The sequence below is a fragment of the Rhinoderma darwinii genome (assembly GCF_050947455.1).
Source record: "Rhinoderma darwinii isolate aRhiDar2 chromosome 1 unlocalized genomic scaffold, aRhiDar2.hap1 SUPER_1_unloc_5, whole genome shotgun sequence".
NCBI lineage: Eukaryota > Metazoa > Chordata > Amphibia > Anura > Rhinodermatidae > Rhinoderma > Rhinoderma darwinii.
The window spans coordinates 315,578-336,208 of record NW_027461669.1 but is presented as its reverse complement, the minus strand read 5'-3'; the positions used below and the strand labels follow the sequence as shown (position 1 = coordinate 336,208).

At 41.9% G+C, this 20,631-nt stretch overlaps 21 pseudogenes; all 21 read right to left on the bottom strand.

Annotated features, from left to right (window-relative positions):
- Positions 1-9,132: 9,132 nt before the first annotated feature.
- On the bottom strand, positions 9,133-9,249 carry LOC142674049 (5S ribosomal RNA; annotated as a pseudogene).
- Positions 9,250-10,249: 1,000 nt separating this feature from the next.
- Positions 10,250-10,366, bottom strand: LOC142674048 (5S ribosomal RNA; annotated as a pseudogene).
- An 830-nt stretch (positions 10,367-11,196) lies between these two features.
- LOC142674047 (5S ribosomal RNA) lies at positions 11,197-11,313 on the bottom strand (annotated as a pseudogene).
- Positions 11,314-11,754: 441 nt separating this feature from the next.
- Positions 11,755-11,871, bottom strand: LOC142674160 (5S ribosomal RNA; annotated as a pseudogene).
- A 69-nt stretch (positions 11,872-11,940) lies between these two features.
- Positions 11,941-12,058, bottom strand: LOC142674219 (5S ribosomal RNA; annotated as a pseudogene).
- Positions 12,059-12,313: 255 nt separating this feature from the next.
- On the bottom strand, positions 12,314-12,429 carry LOC142674132 (5S ribosomal RNA; annotated as a pseudogene).
- Positions 12,430-13,056: 627 nt separating this feature from the next.
- Positions 13,057-13,174, bottom strand: LOC142673904 (5S ribosomal RNA; annotated as a pseudogene).
- A 440-nt stretch (positions 13,175-13,614) lies between these two features.
- Positions 13,615-13,731, bottom strand: LOC142674046 (5S ribosomal RNA; annotated as a pseudogene).
- A 1,179-nt stretch (positions 13,732-14,910) lies between these two features.
- LOC142674044 (5S ribosomal RNA) lies at positions 14,911-15,027 on the bottom strand (annotated as a pseudogene).
- Positions 15,028-15,095: 68 nt separating this feature from the next.
- On the bottom strand, positions 15,096-15,212 carry LOC142674185 (5S ribosomal RNA; annotated as a pseudogene).
- A 69-nt stretch (positions 15,213-15,281) lies between these two features.
- On the bottom strand, positions 15,282-15,398 carry LOC142674043 (5S ribosomal RNA; annotated as a pseudogene).
- Positions 15,399-16,025: 627 nt separating this feature from the next.
- On the bottom strand, positions 16,026-16,142 carry LOC142674184 (5S ribosomal RNA; annotated as a pseudogene).
- Positions 16,143-16,211: 69 nt separating this feature from the next.
- LOC142674057 (5S ribosomal RNA) lies at positions 16,212-16,328 on the bottom strand (annotated as a pseudogene).
- A 1,001-nt stretch (positions 16,329-17,329) lies between these two features.
- Positions 17,330-17,446, bottom strand: LOC142674202 (5S ribosomal RNA; annotated as a pseudogene).
- Positions 17,447-17,701: 255 nt separating this feature from the next.
- On the bottom strand, positions 17,702-17,818 carry LOC142674042 (5S ribosomal RNA; annotated as a pseudogene).
- A 69-nt stretch (positions 17,819-17,887) lies between these two features.
- Positions 17,888-18,004, bottom strand: LOC142674041 (5S ribosomal RNA; annotated as a pseudogene).
- Positions 18,005-18,259: 255 nt separating this feature from the next.
- On the bottom strand, positions 18,260-18,376 carry LOC142674201 (5S ribosomal RNA; annotated as a pseudogene).
- A 255-nt stretch (positions 18,377-18,631) lies between these two features.
- On the bottom strand, positions 18,632-18,748 carry LOC142674168 (5S ribosomal RNA; annotated as a pseudogene).
- A 69-nt stretch (positions 18,749-18,817) lies between these two features.
- On the bottom strand, positions 18,818-18,934 carry LOC142674183 (5S ribosomal RNA; annotated as a pseudogene).
- A 441-nt stretch (positions 18,935-19,375) lies between these two features.
- Positions 19,376-19,492, bottom strand: LOC142674055 (5S ribosomal RNA; annotated as a pseudogene).
- A 68-nt stretch (positions 19,493-19,560) lies between these two features.
- LOC142673558 (5S ribosomal RNA) lies at positions 19,561-19,679 on the bottom strand (annotated as a pseudogene).
- Positions 19,680-20,631: the final 952 nt, after the last annotated feature.

The following is a 20,631-nucleotide window of genomic DNA, read 5'->3' as shown; positions in this document are numbered from 1 at the left end:
AACAACATAATAAAAAGTCAACCGCACCACGGATTCCCAGATAGTCTCCCACACTGGTACTAGCGAGGCCTTAAGCTGTGTAACTTCTGCGATCTGACGAGAGCAGGCACATTCAGCTTAGAATGGTCATTGACATTAAATGCTTTAATCCATAGTCCTTTTTAATCGATTGTGAAACAAAATCTAAACGACATAATAAAAAGTCAACAGCACCACGGATTCCCAGACAGTCTCCCACACTGGTACTAGCGAGGCGTTAAGCTGTGTAACTTCTGCGATCTGACCAGAGCAGGGACATTCAGCTTAGAATGGCCATTGACATTAAATGCTTTAATCCATAGTCCTTTTTAATCGATTGTGAAACAAAATCTAAACGACATAATAAAAATTCAACTGCACAACGGATTCCGAGACAGGCTCCCACACTGGTACTAGCGAGGCCTTAAGCTGGGTAACTTCTGCGATCTGACGAGAGCAGGCACATTCAGCTTAGAATGGCCATTGACGTTAAATGGTTTAATCCATAGTCCTATTTAGTCTATTGTGAAACAAAATCTAAACGACATAATAAAAAGTCAACCGCACCACGGATTCCCAGACAGTCTCCCACACTGGTACTAGCGAGGCGTTAAGCTGTGTAACTTCTGCGATCTAACGAGAGCAGGCACATTCAGCTTAGAATGGCCATTAACATTAAATGCATTAATCCATAGTCCTTTTTAATCGATTGTGAAACAAAATCTAAACGACATAATAAAAAGTCAACCGCACCACGGATTCCCAGGCAGTCTCCCACACTGGTACTAGCGAGGCCTTAAGCTGTGTAACTTCTGCGATCTGACGAGAGCAGGCACATTCAGCTTAGAATGGCCATTGACATTAAAAGCCTAAATCCATAGTCCTATTTAATCTATTGTGAAACAAAATCTAAACAACATAATAAAAAGTCAACCGCACCACGGATTCCCAGACAGTCTCCCACACTGGTACTAGCGAGGGCTTAAGCTGTGTAACTTCTGCGATCTGACGAGAGCAGGGACATTCAGTTTAGAATGGCCATTGACATTAGATGCTTTAATCCATAGTCCTTTTTAATCGATTGTGAAACAAAATCTAAACGACATAATAAAAATTCAACCGCACCACGGATTCCCAGACAGTCTCCCACACTGGTACTAGCGAGGCCTTAAGCTGTGTAACTTCTGCGTTCTGACGAGAGCAGGCACATTCAGCTTAGAATGGCCATTGACATTAAAAGCCTTAATCCATAGTCCTATTTAATCTACTTTGAAACAAAATCTAAACAACATAATAAAAAGTCAACCGCACCACGGATTCCCAGACAGTCTCCCACACTGGTACTAGCGAGGCCTTAAGCTGTGTAACTTTTGCGATCTGACGAGAGCAGGGACATTCAGCTTAGAATGGCCATTGACATTAAAGGCTTTAATCCATAGTCCTTTTTAATCGATTGTGAAACATAATCTAAACGACATAATAAAACGTCAACCGCACCACGGATTCCCAGACAGTCTCCCACACTGGTACTAGCGAGGCCTTAAGCTGTGTAACTTCTGCGATCTGACGAGAGCAGGCACATTCAGCTTAGAATGGCCATTGACATTAAAAGCCTTAATCCATAGTCCTATTTAATCTATTGTGAAACAAAATCTAAACAACATAATAAAAAGTCAACCGCACCACGGATTCCCAGACAGTCTCCCACACTGGTACTAGCGAGGCCTTAAGCTGTGTAACTTCTGCGATCTGACGAGAGCAGGGACATTCAGTTTAGAATGGCCATTGACATTAAATGATTTAATCCATAGTCCTTTTTAATCGATTGTGAAACAAAATCTAAACGACATAATAAAAATTCAACCGCACCACGGATTCCCAGACAGTCTCCCACACTGGTTCTAGCGAGGCCTTAAGCTGTGTAACTTCTGCGTTCTGACGAGAGCAGGCACATTCAGCTTAGAATGGCCATTGACATTAAAAGCCTTAATCCATAGTCCTATTTAATCTACTGTGAAACAAAATCTAAACAACATAATAAAAAGTCAACCGCACCACGGATTCCCAGACAGTCTCCCACACTGGTACTAGCGAGGCCTTAAGCTGTGTAACTTTTGCGATCTGACGAGAGCAGGGACATTCAGCTTAGAATGGCCATTGACATTAAAGGCTTTAATCCATAGTCCTTTTTAATCGATTGTGAAACATAATCTAAACGACATAATAAAAAGTCAACCGCACCACGGCTTCCCAGACAGTCTCCCACACTGGTACTAGCGAGGCCTTAAGCTGTGTAACTTCTGCGATCTGACGAGAGCAGGCACATTCAGCTTAGAATGGCCATTGACATTAAATGCTTTAATCCATAGTCCTTTTTAATCTATTGTGAAACAAAATCTAAACGACATAATAAAAAGTCAACCGCACCACGGATTCCCAGACAGTCTCCCACACTGGTACTAGCGAGGCCTTAAGCTGTGTAACTTCTGCGATCTGACGAGAGCAGGGACATTCAGCTTAGAATGGCCGTTGACATTAAATGCTTTAATCCATAGTCCTTTTTAATCGATTGTGAAACAAAATCTAAACGACATAATAAAAATTCAACCGCACCACGGATTCCCAGACAGTCTCCCACACTGGTACTAGCGAGGCCTTAAGCTGTGTAACTTCTGCGATCTGACGAGAGCAGGCACATTCAGCTTAGAATGGCAATTGACGTTAAATGCTTTAATCCATAGTCCTATTTAATCTATTGTGAAACAAAATCTAAACGAAATAATAAAAAGTCAACCGCACCACGGATTCCCAGACAGTCTCCCACACTGGTACTAGCGAGGCGTTAAGCTGTTTAACTTCTGCGATCTAACGAGAGCATGCACATTCAGCTTAGAATGGCCATTGACATTAAATGCTTTAATCCATAGTCCTTTTTAATCGATTGTGAAGCAAAATCTAAACGACATAATAAAAAGTCAACCGCACCACGGATTCCCAGACAGTCTCCCACACTGGTACTAGCGAGGCCTTAAGCTGTGTAACTTCTGCGATCTGACGAGAGCAGGCACATTCAGCTTAGAATGGCCATTGACTTTAAAAGTCTTAATCCATAGTCCTATTTAATCTATTGTGAAACAAAATCTAAACAACATAATAAAAAGTCAACCGCACCACGGATTCCCAGACAGTCTCCCACACTGGTACTAGCGAGGCCTTAAGCTGTGTAAGTTCTGCGATGTGACGAGAGCAGGCACATTCAGCTTAGAATGGCCATTGACGTTAAATGCTTTAATCCATAGTCCTATTTAATCTATTGTGAAACAAAATCTAAACGACATAATAAAAAGTCCACCGCACCGCGGATTCCCAGACAGTCACCCACACAATTACTAGCGAGGCGTTAAGCTGTGTAACTTCTGCGATGTAACGAGAGCAGGCACATTCAGCTTAGAATGGCCATTGACATTAAATGCTTTAATCCATAGTCCTTTTTAATCGATAGTGAAACAAAATCTAAACGACATAATAAAAAGTCAAACGCACCACGGATTCCAAGACAGTCTCCCACACTGGTACTAGCGAGGCCTTAAGCTGTGTAACTTCTGCGATCTGACGAGAGCAGGGACATTCAGCTTAGAATGGCCATTGACATTAAAGGCTTTAATCCATAGTCCTTTTTAATCGATTGTGAAACAAAATCTAAATGACATAATAAAAAATCAACCGCACCATGGATTCCCAGACAGTCTCCCACACTGGTACTAGCGAGGCCTTAAGCTGTGTAACTTCTGCGATATGACGAGAGCAGGGACATTCAGCTTAGAATGGCCATTGACATTAAATGCTTTAATCCATAGTCCTTTTTAATCGATTGTGAAACAAAATCTAAACGACATAATAAAAAGTCAACCGCACCACGGATTCCCAGACAGTCTCCCACTCTGGTACTAGCGAGCCCTTAAGCTGTGTAACTTCTGCGATCTGACGAGAGCAGGGACATTCAGCTTAGAATGGCCATTGACATTAAATGCTTTAATCCATAGTCCTTTTTAATCGATTGTGAAACAAAATCTAAACGACATAATAAAAATTCAACCGCACCACGGATTCCCAGACAGTCTCCCACACTGGTACTAGCGAGGCCTTAAGCTGTGTAACTTCTGCGATCTGACGAGAGCAGGCACATTCAGCTTAGAATGGCCATTGACGTTAAATGTTTTAATCCATAGTCCTATTTAATCTATTGTGAAACAAAATCTAAACGAAATAATAAAAAGTCAACCGCACCACGGATTCCCAGACAGTCTCCCACACTGGTACTAGCGAGGCCTTAAGCTGTGTAACTTCTGCGATCTGACGAGAGCAGGCACATTCAGCTTAGAATGGCCATTGACATTAAATGCTTTAATCCATAGTCCTTTTTAATCGATTGTGAAACAAAATCTAAACGACATAATAAAAAGTCAACAGCACCACGGATTCCCAGACAGTCTCCCACACTGGTACTAGCGAGGCCTTAAGCTGTGTAACTTCTGCGAATTGACGAGAGCAGGGACATTCAGCTTAGAATGGCCATTGACATTAAATGCTTTAATCCATAGTCCTTTTTAATCGATTGTGAAACAAAATCTAAACGACATAATAAAAATTCAACCGCACAACGGATTCCGAGACAGTCTCCCACACTGGTACTAGCGAGGCCTTAAGCTGGGTAACTTCTGCGATCTGACGAGAGCAGGCACATGCAGCTTAGAATGGCCATTGACGTTAAAAGCCTTAATCCATAGTCCTATTTAATCTACTGTGAAACAAAATCTAAACAACATAAAAAAAAGTCAACCGCACCACGGATTCCCAGACAGTCTCCCACACCGGTACTAGCGAGGGCTTAAGCTGTGTAACGTTTACGATCTGACGAGAGCATGGACATTCAGCTTAGAATGGCCATTGACATTAAAAGCCTTAATCCATAGTCCTATTTAATCGATTGTGAAACAAAATCTAAACGACATAATAAAAATTCAACCACACCACGGATTCCCAGACAGTCTCCCACACTGGTACTAGCGAGGCCTTAAGCTGTGTAACTTCTGCGTTCTGACGAGAGCAGGCACATTCAGCTTAGAATGGCTATTGACGTTAAATGCTTTAATCCATAGTCCTATTTAATCTATTGTGAAACATAATCTAAACGACATAATAAAAAGTCAACCGCACCACGGATTCCCAGACAGTCTCCCACACTGGTACTTGCGAGGCCTTAAGCTGTGTAACATCTGCGATCTGACGAGAGCAGGCACATTCTGCTTAGAATGGCCATTGACATTAAATGCTTTAATCCATAGTCCTTTTTAATCTATTGTGAAAAAAAAAAATCTAAACGACATAATAAAAAGTCAACCGCACCACGGATTCCCAGACAGTCTCCCACACTGTTACTAGCGAGGGCTTAAGCTGTGTAACTTCTGCGATCTGACAAGAGCAGGCACATTCAGCTTAGAATGGCCATTGACATTAAATGCTTTAATCCATAGTCCTTTTTAATCGATTGTGAAACAAAATCTAAACGACATAATAAAAAGTCAACCGCACCACGGATTCCCAGACAGTCTCCCACACTGGTACTAGCAAGTCCTTAAGCTGTGTAACTTCTGCGATCTGACGAGAGCAGGCACATTCAGCTTAGAATGGCCATTGACATTAAATGCTTTAATCCATAGTCCTTTTTAATCGATTGTGAAACAAAATCTAAACGACATAATAAAAAGTCAACCGCACCACGGATTCCCAGACAGTCTCCCACACTGGTACTAGCGAGGCCTTAAGCTGTGTAACTTCTGCGATTTGACGAGAGCAGGCACATTCAGCTTAGAATGGCCATTGACATTAAAAGCCTTAATCCATAGTCCTATTTAATCTATTGTGAAACAAAATCTAAACAACATAATAAAAAGTCAACCGCACCACGCATTCCCAGACAGTCTCCCACACTGGTACCAGCGAGGCCTTAAGCTGTGCAACTTCTGCGATCTGACGAGAGCAGGGACATTCAGCTTAGAATGGCCATTGACATTAAAGGCTTTAATCCATAGTCCTTTTTAATCGATTGTGAAACAAAATCTAAACGACATAATAAAAACTCAACCGCACCACGGATTCCCAGACAGTCTCCCACACTGGTACTAGCGAGGCCTTAAGCTGTGTAACTTCTGCGATCTGACGAGAGCAGGCACATTCAGCTTAGAATGGACATTGACATTAAAAGCCTTAATCCATAGTCCTATTTAATCTATTGTGAAACAAAATCTAAACAACATAATAAAAAGGCAACCGCACCACGGATTCCCAGACAGTCTCCCACACTGGTACTAGCGAGGACTTAAGCTATGTAACTTCTGCGTTCTGATGAGAGCAGGCACATTCAGCTTAGAATGGCCATTGACGTTAAATGCTTTAATCCATAGTCCTTTTTAATCGATTGTGAAACAAAATCTAAACGACATAATAAAAAGTCAACCGCACCACGGATTCCCAGACAGTCTCCCACACTGGTACTAGCGAGGCCTTAAGCTGTGTAACTTCTGCGATCTGACGAGAGCAGGCACATTCAGCTTAGAATGGCCATTGACATTAAATGCTTTAATCCATAGTCCTTTTTAATCGATTGTGAAACAAAATCTAAACGACATAATAAAAAGTCAACAGCACCACGGATTCCCAGACAGTCTCCCAAACTGGTACTAGCGAGGCCTTAAGCTGTGTAACTTCTGCGATCTGACGAGAGCAGGGACATTCAGCTTAGAATGCCCATTGACATTAAACGCTTTAATCCATAGTCCTATTTAATCTATTGTGAAACAAAATCTAAACGACATAATAAAAAGTCAACCGCACCACGGATTCTCAGACAGTCTCCCACACTGGTACTAGCGAGGCCTTAAGCTGTGTAATTTCTGCGATCTGACGAGAGCAGGCACATTCAGCTTAGAATAGCCATTGACATTAAATGCTTTAATCCATAGTCCTTTTTAAACGATTGTGAAACAAAATCTAAACGACATAATAAAAAGTCAACCGCACCACGGATTCCCAGACAGTCTCCCACACTGGTACTAGCGAGGCCTTAAGCTGTGTAACTTCTGCGATCTGACGAGAGCAGGCACATTCAGCTTAGAATGGCCATTGACATTAAATGCTTTAATCCATAGTCCTTTTTAATCGATTGTGAAACAAAATCTAAACAACATAATAAAAAGTCAACGCACCACGGATTCCCAGACAGTCTCCCACACTGGTACTAGCGAGGCCTTAAGCTGTGTAACTTCTGCGATTTGACGAGAGCAGGCACATTCAGCTTAGAATGGCCATTGACATTAAATGCTTTAATCCATAGTCCTTTTTAATCGATTGTGAAACAAAATCTAAACGACATAATAAAAATTCAACCGCACCACGGATTCCCAGACAGTCTCCCACACTGGTACTAGCGAGGCCTTAAGCTGTGTAACTTCTGCGTTCTGACTAGAGCAGGCACATTCAGCTTAGAATGGCCATTGACGTTAAATGCTTTAATCCATAGTCCTATTTAATCTATTGTGAAACAAAATCTAAACGACATAATAAAAAGTCAACCGCACCACGGATTCCCAGACAGTCTACCACACTGGTACTAGCGAGGCCTTAAGCTGTGTAACTTCTGCGATCTGACGAGAGCAGACACATTCAGCTTAGAATGGCCATTGACATTAAATGCTTTAATCCATAGTCCTTTTTAATCGATTGTGAAACAAAATCTAAACAACATAATAAAAAGTCAACCGCACCACGGATTCCCAGACAGTCTCCGACACTGGTACTAGCGAGGCCTTAAGCTGTGTAACTTCTGCGATCTGACGAGAGCAGGCACATTCAGCTTAGAATGGCCATTGACGTTAAATGATTTAATCCATAGTCCTATTTAATCGATTGTGAAACAAAATCTAAACGACATAATAAAAATTCAACCGCACCACGGATTCCCAGACAGTCTCCCACACTGGTACTAGCGAGGCCTTAAGCTGTGTAACTTCTGCGTTCTGACGAGAGCTGGCACATTCAGCTTAGAATGGCCATTGATGTTAAATGCTTTAATCCATAGTCCTATTTAATCTATTGTGAAACAAAATCTAAACGACATAATAAAAAGTCAACCGCACCACGGATTCCCAGACAGTCTCCCACACTGGTACTAGCGAGGCCTTAAGCTGTGTAACTTCTGCGATCTGACGAGAGAAGGCACATTCAGCTTAGAATGGCCATTGACATTAAATGCTTTAATCCATAGTCCTTTTTAATCGATTGTGAAACAAAATCTAAACGACATAATGAAAAGTCAACCGCACCACGGATTCCCAGACAGTCTCCCACACTGGTACTAGCGAGGCCTTAAGCTGTGTAACTTCTGCGATCTGACGAGAGCAGGCACATTCAGCTTAGAATGGCCATTGCCATTAAATGCTTTAATCCATAGTCCTTTTTAATCGATTGTGAAACAAAATCTAAACGACATAATAAAAAGTCAACAGCACCACGGATTCCCAGACAGTCTCCCACACTGGTACTAGCGAGGCCTTAAGCTGCGCAACTTCTGCGATATGACGAGAGCAGGGACATTCAGCTTAGAATGGCCATTGACATTATAAGCTTTAATCCATAGTCCTTTTTAATCGATTGTGAAACAAAATCTAAACGACATAATAAAAATTCAACCACACAACGGATTCCGAGACAGTCTCCCACACTGGTACTAGCGAGGCCTTAAGCTGGGTAACTTCTGCGATCTGACGAGAGCAGGCACATTCAGCTTAGAATGGCCATTGACGTTAAATGATTTAATCCATAGTCCTATTTAATCTATTGTGAAACAAAATCTAAACGACATAATAAAAAGTCAACCGCACCACGGATTCCCAGACAGTCTCCCACACTGGTACTAGGGAGGCGTTAAGCTGTGTAACTTCTGCGATCTAACGAGAGCAGGCACATTCAGCTTAGAATGGCCATTAACATTAAATGCATTAATCCATCGTCCTTTTTAATCGATTGTGAAACAAAATCTAAACGACATAATAAAAAGTCAACCGCACCACGGATTCCCAGACAGTCTCCCACACTGGTACTAGCGAGGCCTTAAGCTGTGTAACTTCTGCGATCTGACGAGAGCAGGCACATTCAGCTTAGAATGGCCATTGACATTAAAAGCCTTAATCCATAGTCCTATTTAATCTATTGTGAAACAAAATCTAAACAACATAATAGAAAGTCAACCGCACCACGGATTCCCAGACAGTCTCCCACACTGGTACTAGCGAGGCCTTAAGCTGTGTAACTTCTGCGATCTGACTAGAGCAGGCACATTCAGCTTAGAATGGCCATTGACGTTAAATGCTTTAATCCATAGTCCTATTTAATCTATTGTGAAACAGAATCTAAACGACATAATAAAAAGGCAACCGCACCACGGATTCCCAGACAGTCTCCCACACTGGTACTAGCGAGGCCTTAAGCTGTGTAACTTCTGCGATCTGACGAGAGCAGGCACATTCAGCTTAGAATGGCCATTGACATTAAATGCTTTAATCCATAGTCCTTTTTAATCGATTGTGAAACAAAATCTAAACGACATAATGAAAAGTCAACCGCACCACGGATTCCCAGACAGTCTCCCACACTGGTACTAGCGAGGACTTAAGCTGTGTAACTTCTGCGATCTGACGAGAGCAGGTACATTCAGCTTAGAATGGCCATTGACTTTAAATGCTTTAATCCATAGTCCTTTTTAATCGATTGTGAAACAAAATCCAAAACGACATAATAAAAGTTCAACCGCACCACGGATTCCCAGACAGTCTCCCACACTGGTACTAGCGAGGCCTTAAGCTGGGTAACTTCTGCGATCTGACGAGAGCAGGCACATTCAGCTTAGAATGGCCATTGACATTAAAAGCCTTAATCCATAGTCCTATTTAATCTATTGTGAAACAAAATCTAAACAACATAATAAAAAGTCAACCGCACCACGGATTCCCAGACAGTCTCCCACACTGGTACTAGTGAGGCCTTAAGCTGTGTAACTTCTGCGATCTGACGAGAGCAGGCACATTCAGTTTAGAATGGCCATTGACATTAAAAGCCTTAATCCATAGTCCTATTTAATCTATTGTGAAACAAAATCTAAACAACATAATAAAAAGTCAACCGCACCACGGATTCCCAGACAGTCTCCCACACTGGTACTAGCGAGGCCTTAAGCTGTGTAACTTCTGCGATCTGACGAGAGCAGGCACATTCAGCTTAGAATGGCCATTGACATTAAAAGCCTTAATCCATAGTCCTATTTAATCTATTGTGAAACAAAATCTAAACAACATAATAAAAAGTCAACCGCACCACGGATTCCCAGACAGTCTCCCACACTGGCACTAGTGAGGCCTTAAGCTGTGTAACTTCTGCGTTCTGACAAAAGCAGGCACATTCAGCTTAGAATGGCCATTGACGTTAAATGTTTTAATCCATAGTCCTATTTAATCTATTGTGAAACAAAATCTAAACAACATAATAAAAAGTCAACCGCACCACGGATTCCCAGACAGTCTCCCACACCGGTACTAGCGAGGCCTTAAGCTGTGTAACTTCTGCGATCTGACGAGAGAAGGCACATTCAGCTTAGAATGGCCATTGACATTAAAAGCCTTAATCCATAGTCCTATTTAATCTATTGTGAAACAAAATCTAAACAACATAATAAAAAGTCAACCGCACCACGGATTCCCAGACAGTCTCCCACACTGGTACTAGCGAGGCCTTAAGCTGTGTAACTTCTGCGATCTGACGAGAGCAAGGACATTCAGCTTAGAATGGCCATTGACATTAAAGGCTTTAATCCATAGTCCTTTTTAATCGATTGTGAAACAAAATATAAACGACATAATAAAAATTCAAACGCTCCACGGATTCCCAGACAGTCTCCCACACTGGTACTAGCGAGGCCTTAAGCTGTGTAACTTCTGCGATCTGACGAGAGCAGGCACATTCAGCTTAAAATGTCCATTGACATTAAATGCCCATTGACATTAAATGCTTTAATCCATAGTCCTTTTTAATCGATTGTGAAACAAAATCTAAACGACATAATAAAAAGTCAACCGCACCACGGATTCCCAGACAGTCTCCCACACTGGTACTAGCGAGGCCTTAAGCTGTGTAACTTCTGCGATCTGACGAGAGCAGGCACATTCAGCTTAGAATGGCCATTGACATTAAAAGCCTTAATCCATAGTCCTATTTAATCTATTGTGAAACAAAATCTAAACAACATAATAAAAAGTCAACCGCACCACGGATTCCCAGACAGTCTCCCACACTGGTACTAGCGAGGCCTTAAGCTGTGTAACTTCTGTGATCTGACAAGAGCAGGGACATTCAGCTTAGAATGGCCATTGATATTAAATGCTTTAATCCATAGTCCTTTTTAATCGATTGTGAAACAAAATCTAAACGACATAATAAAAATTCAACCGCACCACGGATTCCCAGACAGTCTCCCACACTGGTACTAGCGAGGCCTTAAGCTGTGTAACTTCTGCGTTCTGACGAGAGCAGGCACATTCAGCTTAGAATGGCCATCGACGTTAAATGCTTTAATCCATAGTCCTATTTAATCTATTGTGAAACAAAATCTAAACGACATAATAAAAAGTCAACCGCACCACGGATTCCCAGACAGTCTCCCACACTGGTACTAGCGAGGCCTTAAGCTGTGTAACTTCTGCGATCTGACGAGAGCAGGCACATACAGCTTAGAATGGCCATTGACTCTAAATGCTTTAATCCATAGTCCTTTTTAATCGATTGTGAAACAAAATCTAAACGACATAATAAAAAGTCAACCGCACCACGGATTCCCAGACAGTCTCCCACACTGGTACTAGCGAGGCCTTAAGCTGTGTAACTTCTGCGATCTGACGAGAGCAGGCACATTCAGCTTAGAATGGCCATCGACATTAAAAGCCTTAATCCATAGTCCTATTTAATCTATTGTGAAACAAAATCTAAACAACATAATAAAAAGTCACCCGCACCACGGATTCCCAGACAGTCTCCCACACTGGTAATAGCGAGGCCTTAAGCTGTGTAACTTCTGCGATCTGACGAGAGCAGGGACATTCAGCTTAGAATGGCCATTGACATTAAATGCTGTAATCCATAGTCCTTTTTAATCGATTGTGAAACAAAATCTTAACGACATAATAAAAATTCAACCGCACCACGGATTCCCAGACAGTCTCCCACACTGGTACTAGCGAGGCCTTAAGCTGTGTAACTTCTGCGTTCTGACGAGAGCAGGCACATTCAGCTTAGAATGGCCATTGACGTTAAATGCTTTAATCCATAGTCCTATTTAATCTATTGTGAAACAAAATCTAAACGACATAATAAAAAGTCAACCGCACCACGGATTCCCAGACAGTCTCCCACACTGGTACTAGCGAGGCGTTAAGCTGTGTAACTTCTGCGATCTAACGAGGGCAGGCACATTCAGCTTAGAATGGCCATTGACATTAAATGCTTTAATCCATAGTCCTTTTTAATCGATTGTGAAACAAAATCTAAACGACATAATAAAAAGTCAACAGCACCACAGATTCCCAGACAGTCTCCCACACTGGTACTAGCGAGGCCTTAAGCTGTGTAACTTATGCGATCTGACGAGAGCAGGCACATTCAGCTTAGAATGGCCATTGACATTAAATGCTGTAATCCATAGTCCTTTTTAATCGATTGTGAAACAAAATCTAAACGACATAATAAAAATTCAACCGCACCACGGATTCCAAGACAGTCTCCCACACTGGTACTAGCGAGGCCTTAAGCTGTGTAACTTCTGCGTTCTGACGAGAGCAGGCACATTCAGCTTAGAATGGCCATTGGCTTTAAATGCTTTAATCCATAGTCCTATTTAATCTATTGTGAAACAAAATCTAAACGACATAATAAAAAGTCAACCGCACCACGGATTCCCAGACAGTCTCCCACACTGGTACTAGCGAGGCCTTAAGCTGTGTAACTTCTGCGATCTGACGAGAGCAGGCACATTCAGCTTAGAATGGCCATTGAAGTTAAACGCTTTAATCCATAGTCCTATTTAATCGATTGTGAAACAAAATCTAAACGACATAATAAAAAGTCAACCGCACCACAGATTCCCAGACAGTCTCCCACACTGGTACTAGCGAGGCGTTAAGCTGTGTAACTTCTGCGATCTAACGAGGGCAGGCACATCCAGCTTAGAATGGCCATTGACATTAAATGCTTTAATCCATAGTCCTTTTTAATCGATTGTGAAACAAAATCTAAACGACATAATATAAAGTCAACCGCACCACGGATTCCCAAACAGTCTCCCACACTGGTACTAGCGAGGCCTTAAGCTGTGTAACTTCTGCGATCTGACGAGAGCAGGCACATTCAGATTAGAATGGCCATTGACATTAAATGCTTTAATCCATAGTCCTTTTTAATCGATTGTGAAACAAAATCTAAACGACATAATAAAAAGTCAACCGCACCACGGATTCCCAGACAGTCTCCCACACTGGTACTAGCGAGGCCTTAAGCTGTGTAACTTCTGCGATCTGACGAGAGCAGGCACATTCAGCTTAGAATGGCCATTGACATTAAATGCTTTAATCCATAGTCCTTTTTAATCGATTGTGAAACAAAATCTAAACGACATAATAAAAATTCAGCCGCACCACGGATTCCCAGACAGTCTCCCACACTGATACTAGCGAGGCCTTAATCTGTGTAACTTCTGCGATCTGACGAGAGCAGGCACATTCAGCTTAGAATGGCCATTGACGTTAAATGCTCTAATCCATAGTCCTATTTAATCTATTGTGAAACAAAATCTAAACGACATAATAAAAAGTCAACCGCACCACGGATTCCCAGACAGTCTCCCACACTGGTACTAGCGAGGCCTTAAGCTGTGTAACTTCTGCGATCTGACGAGAGCAGTCACATTCAGCTTAGAATGGCCATTGACATTAAAAGCCTTAATCCATAGTCCTATTTAATCTATTGTGAAACAAAATCTAACCAACATAATAAAAAGTCAACCGCACCACGGATTCCCAGTCAGTCTCCCACACTAGAAAGGCCTTAAGCTGTGTAACTTCTGCGATCTGACGAGAGCAAGCACATTCAGCTTAGAATGGCCATTGATATTAAATGCTTTAATCCATAGTCCTTTTTAATCGATTGTGAAACAAAATCTAAACTACATAATAAAAAGTCAACCGCACCACGGATTCCCAGACAGTCTCCCACACTGGTACTAGCGAGACCTTAAGCTGTGTAACTTCTGCGATCTGACGAGAGCAGGGACATTCAGCTTAGAATGGCCATTGACATTAAATGCTTTAATCCATAGTCCTTTTTAATCGATTGTGAAACAAAATCTAAACGACATAATAAAAATTCAACCGCACCACGGATTCCCAGACAGTCTCCCACACTGGTACTAGCGAGGCCTTAAGCTGTGTAACTTCTGCGATCTGACGAGAGCAGGCACATTCAGCTTAGAATGGCCATTGACGTTAAATGCTTTAATCCATAGTCCTATTTAATCTATTGTGAAACAAAATCTAAACGACATAATAAAAAGTCAACCGCACCACGGATTCCCAGACAGTCTCCCACACTGGTACTAGCGAGGCGTTAAGCTGTGTAACTTCTGCGATCTAACGAGAGCAGGCACATTCAGCTTAGAATGGCCATTAACATTAAATGCTTTAATCCATAGTCCTTTTTAATCGATTGTGAAACAAAATCTAAACGACATAATAAAAAGTCAACCGCACCACGGATTCCCAGACAGTCTCCCACACTGGTACTAGCGAGGCCTTAAGCTGTGTAACTTCTGCGATCTGACGAGAGCAGGCACATTCAGCTTAGAATGGCCATTGACATTAAATGCTTTAATCCATAGTCCTTTTAATCGATTGTGAAACTAAATCTAAACGACATAATAAAAAGTCAACCGCACCACGGATTCCCAGACAGTCTCCCACACTGGTACTAGCGAGGCCTTAAGCTGTGTAACTTCTGCGATCTGACGAGAGCAGGGACATTCAGCTTAGAATGGCCATTGACATTAAATGCTTTAATCCATAGTCCTTTTTAATCGATTGTGAAACAAAATCTAAACGACATAATAAAAAGTCAACCGCACCACGGATTCCCAGACAGTCTCCCACACTGGTACTAGCGAGGCCTTAAGCTGTGTAACTTCTGCGATCTGACGAGAGCAGGCACATTCAGCTTAGAATGGCCATTGACATTAAATGCTTTAATCCATAGTCCTTTTTAATCGATTGTGAAACTAAATCTAAACGACATAATAAAAAGTCAACCGCACCACGGATTCCCAGACAGTCTCCCACACTGGTACTAGCGAGGCCTTAAGCTGTGTAACTTCTGTGATCTGACGAGAGAAGGCACATTCAGCTTAGAATGGCCATTGACATTAAATGATTTAATCCATAGTCCTTTTTAATCGATTGTGAAACAAAATCTAAACGACGTAATAAAAAGCCAACCGCACCACGGATTCCCAGACAGTCTCCCACACTGGTACTAGCGAGGCCTTAAGCTGTGTAACTTCTGCGATCTGACGAGAGCAGGGACATTCAGCTTAGAATGGCCATTGACATTAAATGCTTTAATCCATAGTCCTTTTTAATCGATTGTGAAACAAAATCTAAACGACATAATAAAACGTCAACCGCACCACAGATTCCCAGACAGTCTCCCACACTGGTACTAGCGAGGCCTTAAGCTGTGTAACTTCTGCGATCTGACGAGAGCAGTCACATTCAGCTTAGAATGGCCATTGACATTAAAAGCATTAATCCATAGTCCTATTTAATCTATTGTGAAACAAAATCTAACCAACATAATAAAAAGTCAACCGCACCACGGATTCCCAGACAGTCTCCCACACTGGTACTAGCGAGGCCTTAAGCTGTGTAACTTCTGCGATCTGACGAGAGCAGGGACATTCAGCTTAGAATGGCCATTGACATTAAATGCTTTAATCCATAGTCTTTTTTAATCGATTGTGAAACAAAATCTAAACGACATAATAAAAATTCAACCGCACCACGGATTCCCAGACAGTCTCCCACACTGGTACTAGCGAGGCCTTAAGCTGTGTAACTTCTGCGTTCTGACGAGAGCAGGCACATTCAGCTTAGAATGGCCATTGACGTTAAATGCTTTAATCCATAGTCCTATTTAATCTATTGTGAAAAAAAATCTAAACGACATAATAAAAAGTCAACCGCACCACGGATTCCCAGACAGTCTCCCACACTGGTACTAGCGAGGCGTTAAGCTGTGTCACTTCTGCGATCTAACGAGAGCAGGCGCATTCAGCTTAGAATGGCCATTGATGTTAAATGTTTTAATCCATAGTCCATTTTAATCGATTGTGAAACAAAATCTAAACGACATAATAAAAAGTCAACCGCACCACGGATTCCCAGACAGTCTCCCACACTGGTACTAGCGAGAGGCCTTATGCTGAGTAACTTCTGCGATCTGACGAGAGCAGGCACATTCAGTTTAGAATGGCCATTGACATTGAACGCTTTAATCCATAGTCCTATTTAATCTATTGTGAAAAAAAATCTAAACGACATAATAAAAAGTCAACCGCACCACGGATTCCCAGACAGTCTCCCACACTGGTACTAGTGAGGCGTTAAGCTGTGTAACTTCTGCGATCTAATGAGAGCAGGCACATTCAGCTTAGAATGGCCATTGACAGTAAATGCTTTAATCCATAGTCCTTTTTAATCGATTGTGAAACAAAATCTAAACGACATAATAAAAAGTCCACCGCACCACGGATTCCCAGACAGTCTCCCACACTGGTACTAGCGAGGCCTTAAGCTGTGTAACTTCTGCGATCTGACGAGAGCAGGCACATTCAGCTTAGAACGGCCATTGACATTAAAAGCCTTAATCCATAGTCCTATTTAATCTATTGTGAAACAAAATCTAAACAACATAATAAAAAGTCAACCGCACCACGGAGTCCCAGACAGTCTCCCACACCGGTACTAGCGAGGCCTTAAGATGTGTAACTTCTGCGATCTGACGAGAGCAGGCACATTCAGCTTAGAATGGCCATTGACATTAAATGCTTTAATCCATAGTCCTTTTTAATCGATTGTGAAACAAAATCTAAACGACATAATAAAAATTCAACCGCACCACGGATTCCCAGACAGTCTCCCACACTGGTACTAGCGAGGCCTTAAGCTGTGTAACTTCTGCGATCTGACGAGAGCAGGCACATTCAGCTTAGAATGGCCATTGACATTAAAAACCTTAATCCATAGTCCTATTTAATCTATTGTGAAACAAAATCTAAACAACATAATAAAAAGTCAACCGCACCACGGATTCCCAGACAGTCTCCCAAACTGGTACTAGCGAGGCCTTAAGCTGTGTAACTTCTGCGATCTGACGAGAGGAGGGACATTCAGCTTAGAATGGCCATTGACATTAAATGCTTTAATCCATAGTCCTATTTAATCTATTGTGAAACAAAATCTAAACAACATAATAAAAAGTCAACCGCACCACGGATTCCCAGACAGTCTCCCACACTGGTACTAGCGAGGCCTTAAGCTGTGTAACTTCTGCGATCTGACGAGAGCAGGCACATTCAGCTTAGAATGGCCATTGACATTAAATGCTTTAATCCATAGTCCTTTTTAATCGATTGTGAAACAAAATCTAAACGACATAATAAAAAGTCAACCGCACCACGGATTCCCAGACAGTCTCCCACACTGGTACTAGCGAGGCCTTAAGCTGTGTAACTTCTGCGATCTGACGAGAGCAGGCACATTCAGCTTAGAATGGCCATTGACATTAAAACCCTTAATCCATAGTCCTATTTAATCTATTGTGAAACAAAATCTAAACAACATAATAAAAAGTCAACCGCACCACGGATTCCCAGACAGTCTCCCACACTGGTACTAGCGAGGGCTTAAGCTGTGTAACTTCTGCGATCTGACGAGAGCAGGGACATTCAGCTTAGAATGGCCATTGACATTAAATGCTTTAATCCATAGTCCTTTTTAATCGATTGTGAAACAAAATCTAAACGACATAATAAAAATTCAACCGCACCACGGATTCCCAGACAGTCTCCCACACTGGTACTAGCGAGGCCTTAAGCTGTGTAACTTCTGCGATCTGACGAGAGCAGGCACATTCAGCTTAGAATGGCCATTGACATTAAATGCCTTAATCCATAGTCCTATTTAATCTATTGTGAAACAAAATCTAAACAACATAATAAAAAGTCAACCGCACCACGGATTCCCAGACAGTCTCCCAAACTGGTACTAGCGAGGCCTTAAGCTGTGTAACTTCTGCGATCTGACGAGAGGAGGGACATTCAGCTTAGAATGGCCATTGACATTAAATGCTTTAATCCATAGTCCTATTTAATCTATTGTGAAACAAAATCTAAACAACATAATAAAAAGTCAACCACACCACGGATTCCCAGACAGTCTCCCACACTAGTACTAGCGAGGCCTTAAGCTGTGTAACTTCTGCGATCTGACGAGAGCAGGCACATTCAGCTTAGAATGGCCATTGACATTAAATGCTTTAATCTATAGTCCTTTTTAATCGATTGTGAAACAAAATCTAAACGACGTAATAAAAAGTCAACCGCACCACGGATTCCCAGACAGTCTCCCACACTGGTACTAGCGAGGCCTTAAGCTGTGTAACTTCTGCGATCTGACGAGAGCAGGGACATTCAGCTTAGAATGGCCATTGACATTAAATGCTTTAATCCATAGTCCTTTTTAATCGATTGTGAAACAAAATCTAAACGACATAATAAAACGTCAACCGCACCACAGATTCCCAGACAGTCTCCCACACTGGTACTAGCGAGGCCTTAAGCTGTGTAACTTCTGCGATCTGACGAGAGCAGTCACATTCAGCTTAGAATGGCCATTGACATTAAAAGCATTAATCCATAGTCCTATTTAATCTATTGTGAAACAAAATCTAACCAACATAATAAAAAGTCAACCGCACCACGGATTCCCAGACAGTCTCTCACACTGGTACTAGCGAGGCCTTAAGCTGTGTAACTTCTGCGATCTGACGAGAGCAGGGACATTCAGCTTAGAATGGCCATTGACATTAAATGCTTTAATCCATAGTCTTTTTTAATCGATTGTGAAACAAAATCTAAACGACATAATAAAAATTCAACCGCACCACGGATTCCCAGACAGTCTCCCACACTGGTACTAGCGAGGCCTTAAGCTGTGTAACTTCTGCGTTCTGACGAGAGCAGGCACATTCAGCTTAGAATGGCCATTGACGTTAAATGCTTTAATCCATAGTCCTATTTAATCTATTGTGAAAAAAAAGCTAAACGACATAATAAAAAGTCAACAGCACCACGGATTCCCAGACAGTCTCCCACACTGGTACTAGCGAGGCGTTAAGCTGTGTAACTTCTGCGATCTAACGAGAGCAGGCACATTCAGCTTAGAATGGCCATTGATGTTAAATGCTTTAATCCATAGTCCATTTTAATCGATTGTGAAACAAAATCTAAACGACATAATAAAAAGTCAACCGCACCACGGATTCCCAGACAGTCTCCCACACTGGTACTAGCGAGGCCTTATGCTGAGTAACTTCTGCGATCTGACGAGAGCAGGCACATTCAGTTTAGAATGGCCATTGACATTGAACGCTTTAATCCATAGTCCTATTTAATCTATTGTGAAAAAAAATCTAAACGACATAATAAAAAGTCAACCGCACCACGGATTCCCAGACAGTCTCCCACACTGGTACTAGTGAGGCGTTAAGCTGTGTAACTTCTGCGATCTAATGAGAGCAGGCACATTCAGCTTAGAATGGCCATTGACAGTAAATGCTTTAATCCATAGTCCTTTTTAATCGATTGTGAAACAAAATCTAAACGACATAATAAAAAGTCCACCGCACTACGGATTCCCAGACAGTCTCCCACACTGGTACTAGCGAGGCCTTAAGCTGTGTAACTTCTGCGATCTGACGAGAGCAGGCACATTCAGCTTAGAACGGCCATTGACATTAAAAGCCTTAATCCATAGTCCTATTTAATCTATTGTGAAACAAAATCTAAACAACATAATAAAAAGTCAACCGCACCACGGAGTCCCAGACAGTCTCCCACACCGGTACTAGCGAGGCCTTAAGCTGTGTAACTTCTGCGATCTGACGAGAGCAGGCACATTCAGCTTAGAATGGCCATTGACATTAAGTGCTTTAATCCATAGTCCTTTTTAATCGATTGTGAAACAAAATCTAAACGACATAATAAAAAGTCAACCGCACCACGGATTCCCAGACAGTCTCCCACACTGGTACTAGCGAGGCCTTAAGCTGTGCAACTTCTGCGATCTGACGAGAGCAGGCACATTCAGCTTAGAATGGCCATTGACATTAAATGCTTTAATCCATAGT